A 7,500-nucleotide genomic window follows, 5' to 3' on the forward strand; every position below is an offset into this window, starting at 1 on the left:
GGTTCCTGACCATCATTTAGCTGGGGACCCCCTGGAACCCCCTCAAGTACCCCTGGGGGTCCCCGGACCCCACTTTGAAAACCAACGTCGTAGAGGATACAATGGTGGGTGCTGTAGCTTTCACCAGTAATGAATCTAAGAGCTGAGTGATACACTGTGTCTAGAGGTAACAGAGTTGTAGGGGCAGCATTTCTATAAACTACATCACCGTAATCCAACAGTGAATATAGCAACCTGCAAGTCTTCCTGGGGGTCCGCTTTAACATACACAAACTAATACAGTTGCAAATAAGACATTATTAACACATTGAGTGCCATAAACGGTCCGGACCGTTTTTGGCCCATTTATTTCTTTATATATTTTTTCCCACGTGGGGGCGCTCTAACGAAACTTTGGGATCATCCAAGGAGTCTCTAAGAAGGAGAGGCCGGATGTGGATCCATGTCAAAGATCCTTCCGGTCGGCCTTTCCAATGTTTCCAATGTTGTTTGACTAAAAGCTTAATATCTCCATGTATTTTTAACGTGGTGGAAGTGAGCCGCTTTCGATCGGCGATCACTCTGCAATGGAGGATCACGTTAGATATATTATTGTTCCAGGCGTTAGTCGGGACCCTCCGCCGTCTCGCACGCTCTGTTTAAATGCACTTGTGTGTCGGGGCTTCTACAGCACGAAACGTATCAACGTAAGTGGATGGAAGATATGCAGGCACTGAACGTATAATATTTTAATAAACCTCTGGCACCCGATGTGTTAATAAAGTATTCAATAAAAAAATAAAACTCCCTCTCTCTCTCTCTCTCTCTCTCTCTCTCTCTCTCTCTCTCTCTCTCTCTCTCTCTCTCTCTCTCTCTAGATCACATGACAGGTGTTTCTTGCATAACAGCCTCAGCCTCTAAAAATACCCCCGAGCTGAAAGATTCATGAGCAGCAAAGCCCCAGGCGCACACGCACACACACACACACGTGCACACGCACACGCACACGCACACACGCACACACGCACACACACACACACACACACACACACACACACACACACACACAACTGGTGACACACACTGGTGATGCACACACCTGCCTGCATGCTGCTGGGACAGGGGGGGTTAGAGGGGGGGGGGGGGACCACCCCTCCCCTCCATTGGAGCGTGTAACAGGAGAGAACACTCCGTCCGCACGCTTTCCTCAAAACCCCACGACCTGACGACACGGTCTGTGCACGTGTGTAGTACAGTGTGTGTGTGTGTGTGTGTGTGTGTGTGTGTGTGTGTGTGTGTGTGAGACCCAGAGCCATAAACATGCCAGTTGGAACACGTTAAAGCTATGTTAGAGTCTCACGTGATTGTGATATGATGATGTAACCTCTAACCACTATGAACCTGTTGTCCTCAGACTGATCTACAAGCTCTCTGTGAGCTTAGAGATCAGTCTGATCTACAAGCTCTCTGTGAGCTTAGAGATCAGACTGATCTACAAGCTCTCTGTGAGCTTAGAGATCAGACTGATCTACAAGCTCTCTGTGTGAGCTTAGAGATCAGACTGATCTACAAGCTCTCTGTGTGAGCTTAGAGATCAGTCTGATCTACAAGCTCTCTGTGTGAGCTTAGAGATCAGACTGATCTACAAGCTCTCTGTGTGAGCTTAGAGATCAGTCTGATCTACAAGCTCTCTGTGAGCTTAGAGATCAGACTGATCTACAAGCTATCTGTGAGCTTAGAGATCAGTCTGATCTACAAGCTCTCTGTGAGCTTAGAGATCAGACTGATCTACAAGCTATCTGTGAGCTTAGAGATCAGTCTGATCTACAAGCTCTCTGTGAGCTTAGAGATCAGTCTGATCTACAAGCTCTCTGTGAGCTTAGAGATCAGTCTGATCTACAAGCTATCTGTGAGCTTAGAGATCAGTCTGATCTACAAGCTCTCTGTGAGCTTAGAGATCAGTCTGATCTACAAGCTCTCTGTGAGCTTAGAGATCAGTCTGATCTACAAGCTCTCTGTGAGCTTAGAGATCAGTCTGTTGGTGTAGAGGGAAATACTAGCAGACCTAGTACAGAGCCCTGGGTCTACAACAACATATATATTTGCATGCATGGCCATCAGTGTGTGTGTGGGTGGGTGCATGTACGTGCACGGCCCTCAGTGTGTGTGTGAGTTAGAGATGCGCGGATCGCGGTTTTAGCCGTGGTTGCCACAGTTAACCGCGGTTTGGGTGGATTCGGGTCAATCAAATATAATTATTAATTAATATCGGATAAACCGCGGGTGAAATATTGCGGTAAATAAATTAATGACATCTAATATTAATATATCTATCCATAAAATAGCTAAATCTCTGCGTGCTTGTGTCTGTGTGAGTGTGTAGAGCAGCCTCTGTGCGATGCCATCACAAAATGCATTGATTTAGACTATGGAATCTCGGTGCGACTTTTTTATTTTTTTTAAACCGGTGCTCAGTGCGCTCTGTATGTTGGATGCCGCATGTATGTTGGATGCCTGTATGTTGGATGCCGCACAGAGTCTGTATGTTGAGCGCAGCAGAGCAGTGCGCTCTGTAGCTATGTTCAACGCAGCACCAGTTTAAAAAAAAGACGCACCGACATTCCATAGGCTAAATCAATGCATTTTGTGATCGCATCGCACAACTAATACTAAAACTAACGGGGAATACCAGAAAATAATAATATTTTGACATACGGGAAAATGATATTATATAATTATATTATTTAAATTTAAATTATTTAAATTGGATAATATAATTATTGCGGTTGGATAACGGGCGGATAATTAATTTGTACATGCGGATTCGGGTGACGAGAGAGGCCATCCGCGCATCTCTAGTGTGAGTGCATGTACCTGCCCTCAGTGTGTGTGTGTGTGTGTGTGTGTGTGTGTGTGTGTGTGTGTGTGTGTGTGTGTGTGTGTGTGTGTGTGTGTGTGTGTGTGTGTGTGGGTGCATGTATGTGCACGGCCCTCAGTGCTGTGGCAGTACGCCTCATCTCTGCCTCAGAAGCCTCAGAACTTCCTCTTTTTATTTCCTGTTTCCTGTGTGTTTACACTCGACCTTTCATCGACCCCGGACACTTCTAAAGAAACTCTACAAAGGTCTGTTGCCGTGCACGTAGTGCACGTAGCGCACGTAGCGCACGTAGCGCACCGTGCGCACGGCAACCAGTAAAGCCAGGCCTCTGTGGTGTGAGGAAAGGAGGGGCGTGTCCTCTGTAAATAACAGATGTTATCTTACATCCGAACATCAAAGAACCACAAACGGTAGAACCACGCCTTCCTCTTCTTCTTTATTTTCTAACAACTGTAACTTTCCTCTTCTGCCCCGGATTTGAACCCGGTTTCCTGTGCAAGTGCTGATTTTTTTTTTTACCATTGAGCCAATAGAGCCTGTTCTGCTTGTATAGTTTGTCTATTTTCACAACGTTTGCCTCTTTCTTACCTAATATTTGACCATTTGAATAGTTCTCAACTTTTTCAGGCGCCCCAAAATAATCATTTGAACTGAGGACCCCCCAAAATAATCATATTTGAACTGTGGACCCCCCAAAATAATCATATTTGAACTGAGAACCCCCCAAAATAATCATATTTGAACTGAGGACCCCCCAAAATAATCAAATCTGAACTGAGAACCCCCCAAAATAATCATATTTGAACTGAGGACCCCCCAAAATAATCATATCTGAACTGAGGGACCCCCCAAAATAATCATATTTGAACTGGGGACCCCCCAGTTCAAATATGAACTAACCCTGACAAGCACTTGGAATTTTAGGAGTTGAGCGCAGCGAGGTGTTGTGAGCTTGTAGATCTGCAATTTTCACAATATTTGCCTCATTCTTACAAAATATTTGACAATTTGGCTTTGAAAAAAGTCTTAAGAGTCATTAAATTGTCTCTTGTCTTTATAAATGTACAGATACCCTGTATACACTTACATATATATATATATACTAGAGTTTCGGGGGGCTACGCCCCCCTCAACCCCAGCCGCGCACGGGGCCCAGCCGTGTGTATATTGGGGGACCCAAATCGCCGGAGTGAAACTGTGGAAATTTTTTTTTGAAAAAGGAAAAAATTTGAAGAAATAATATTTGTTATGTTTCAGGGGGTCCACAGGGGGTCCGCGGACCCCCTGATGGTCCACTGACCCCCTGTGGAGTGTTGGGACGCGCGGGGACACCCCTGGAACATTGCGGACCGCACGTTTAAGTGGCGTAGCGTCATGAGGGTCAGTGGGGCCGTGGCTCGGTCAGTGAAGACCCTGTAGTGCGGATGATATGTGGCATAGAGGGGCAGATTGTAAATCCACAGAGGAAACATCCGTGGGCTACCATTGGTTCAGCGATGTGTGCGGTCGCCCTGCGGCCCCTCCTCCTCCACCAATGTGCAGTATTGAGAGCCCTGACGTCACAACAATTGGAGCGATGGGCACTGCACTGTGGTTGGTTAGGGTACACCTAGGGCCCAGGTAGAACCCAGTTAAAGCCTGCATGGGCAAACCCAGTTAGGACCCGCCTTGGTCCCACATAAACATGGCTAGTTGGGGCCCACCTAAGGGCCAGGTAGAAGCTACTTATAGCCTGCATGGGCATCGCAGTTGGGACTGAAGTGGATGCCGCTGACATTGCTGACATGGGGTCCATATGGTTTAGCCCACCTTGAAACCATATGGGAACTACGCTGGCATGCTGGCTGTAATGCAAACGCTGCATCATACCTGCAGTGTGTAGTTTGATGTTGTGTGTGTAGCAGATATACCTGCAGTGTGTAGATCAATGTCCATAGGAAAGTCAATGCCCAGCAGTGTTTTTTTTCCCCAGCAGAGTTTCTAGTGTCTCTGTGTCTCTCTGGAAGAGGTTGCACATGAACTCTGCAGCCGCACTGAGGCGCTCCAACACAAACACTCTGACATTAAGCTGCTTCACACAACAAACATCAGCACCACGCTGCTGTTTGTCCAAAAGACACAATATCTGCTCTCCCACCAACGTCATGTGTTCATTTATCGACAGCCGTACAGACTCCTTTTGACACATTTTACGTCGTTTATCCAGCTCTCACTGACTCTCCACATCGGGCTGTTATTTTGCTGCGATCAAGTCAACGATGTGAGAGATTAGCTATCACAGACGGACGGACAGGGGGTGAAACATAGTGTTGCGCCATGCCTTTCGGCCTGGCGGAGACAATAAAAAACCGAAAGTAAAGGAAATGGCCATTTCTGCAACAGAAGTAGTCAATAAACTATGCTATGAAAACATGGGCCACATTGGCAAAGAATGTAAGAAAGAGGCAATCATGTAGAAAATAGCCGATCTCCAAGCTTACAAAGCCTCTGAACGTGAGGCGTTTCGAGCTTGTAGATCGGCTATTTTCACAATATTTACTTGTGGAACGGAGTCAAACAGAATGGGGGGGTCCCAGATCAAGTACGTGTATTTGGGGGGGGGGGGGGGGGGGGGCGGCGTGAAAGGGTTGATAAACACTGCTCTAATCGGAGCGAAATTATCTGAAATTACTACATGACCATAATGCAGCCTAACATCTGTTGCACGGGGCGGTCCTGCCATTACGTTAGTTACTGTAGTTGCTGTGGAGCGACATAGTTCTCCAGAAGACACACACAAACATACACCATCTACAATGGACGAACTGAGCAGCAATATAGACATTCACCACACGAACGTGCATTGTTGACAAAGTGATTGCACAGCCGCTGCAGGCATGACAACCAGGTTAGCGTTAGCGACATGGCAGCTATCACAGCGCCCTGTCCGTCGTGCTGCAACTGCCTGTGATGGCTACAGCAGTAACAGCAAGCTGTCTGCGATGCCATTGTCTGGAGACTGCTCTTAGCGTGACACGACCAATGAGAGTGAGCGCTGTAGTTGTTGCTAAGATACGGTGGCGTCTCTGCCCCATAGCTTGTAGATCTCTCACACATGATTGGCGTAGGCTGCGTTGCCAGGTCTGACTTTGTGTCTAAGCAATGGTCGGCTGATTTTGGCGCGCCTTTGGGCTCGTTTGCATTGTGCGCACGGCAGCGCTTGTTTAGCGTACGTCAGCGCGACGTGGCAACGGACGTGGCAACGTGAAAGGTGATTGGCTGGTGAAAAGAAGCACCCGACGTTACACCAGAAATGGTGCCTGGAGAAAATGGTGACCAAAAAAAAAGTTTGGAAAAAAAGGAAAAAAGCCCCGCAGCGGCTGCGTGCTGTTGTGGTGATGAGGTCGTGCGCACGGTAAACGGTACGAAGCTGCCTCCCCTTCCGTTTTGTCCGACATTTGGTGAGTAGAATTAATTATGTTGCGCGGTGGAAAAGGTGTATTGAGCAGTGAGATGTCCCCTACGCGAGGCGTAAATTCAGCGCGGCCGGCGTGGCGAGTCAGTTGGCGACATGTGGTCTGGCGGTGCGTTGTTTAGTCGATAACAGAGCTGTGGGGTGTGGACACCGAGGGTGCGGAAGTTGGTCGCCATTTATATAGTTAGATATATATATATATATATATCTAACTATATAAATGGCGAGCAACTTCCGCACCCTCGGTGGTGACACCCCACAGCTCTGTTATCGGATAAACAACGCACCGCCAGACCACATGTCGCCTACTGACTCGCCACGCCGGCCGCACTGAATTTACGCCTCGCGTAGGGGACATCTCACTGTTCACTACACCTTTTCCACCGCGCAACATAATTAATTCTACTCACCAAATGTCGGACAAAACGGAAGGGGAGGCAGCTTCGTACCGTTTACCGTGCGCACGACCTCATCACCACAACAGCAGGCAGCCGCTGCGGGGTTTTTTTCCTTTTTTTCCACACTTTTTTTTTGGTCACCATTTTCTCCAGGCACCATTTCTGGTGTAACGTCGGGTGTTTCTTTTCACCAGCCAATCACCTTTCACGTTGCCACGTCCGTTGCCACGTCGCGCTGACGTACGCTAAACAAGCGCTGCCGTGCGCACAATGCAAACGAGCCCAAAGGCGCGCACAAATAAGCCGACCATTGCTTACACACAAAGTCAGACCTGGCAACGCAGCCTACGCCAATCATGTGTGAGAGATCTACAAGCTATGGGGCAGAGACGCCACCGTATCTTAGCAACAACTACAGCGCTCACTCTCATTGGTCGTGTCACGCTAAGAGCAGTCTCCAGACAATGGCATCGCAGACAGCTTGCTGTTACTGCTGTAGCCATCACAGGCAGTTGCAGCACGACGGACAGGGCGCTGTGATAGCTGCCATGTCGCTAACGCTAACCTGGTTGTCATGCCTCCAGCGGCTGTGCAATCACTTTGTCAACAATGCACGTTCGTGTGGTGAATGTCTATATTGCTGCTCAGTTCGTCCATTGTAGATGGTGTATGTTTGTGTGTGTCTTCTGGAGAACTATGTAGCTCCACAGCAACTACAGTAACTAACGTAATGGCAGGACCGCCCCCCCCCCAAATACACGTACTCACAACAACACCAGGCGGCCGCCATC

The 7,500-nt window shown here is 47.9% G+C and overlaps 1 protein-coding gene across 1 annotated transcript in view; it reads right to left on the reverse strand.

Annotated features, from left to right (window-relative positions):
- The window catches only part of LOC311048680 (inositol 1,4,5-trisphosphate-gated calcium channel ITPR1-like), a 184,039-nt gene that overhangs the window by 34,619 nt on the left and 141,920 nt on the right, over nt 1-7,500 (reverse strand). The window lies entirely within an intron of this gene.

The sequence above is a fragment of the Gymnoscopelus microlampas genome (assembly GCF_963454915.1).
Source record: "Gymnoscopelus microlampas genome assembly, chromosome: 7".
Lineage (NCBI taxonomy): Eukaryota > Metazoa > Chordata > Actinopteri > Myctophiformes > Myctophidae > Gymnoscopelus > Gymnoscopelus microlampas.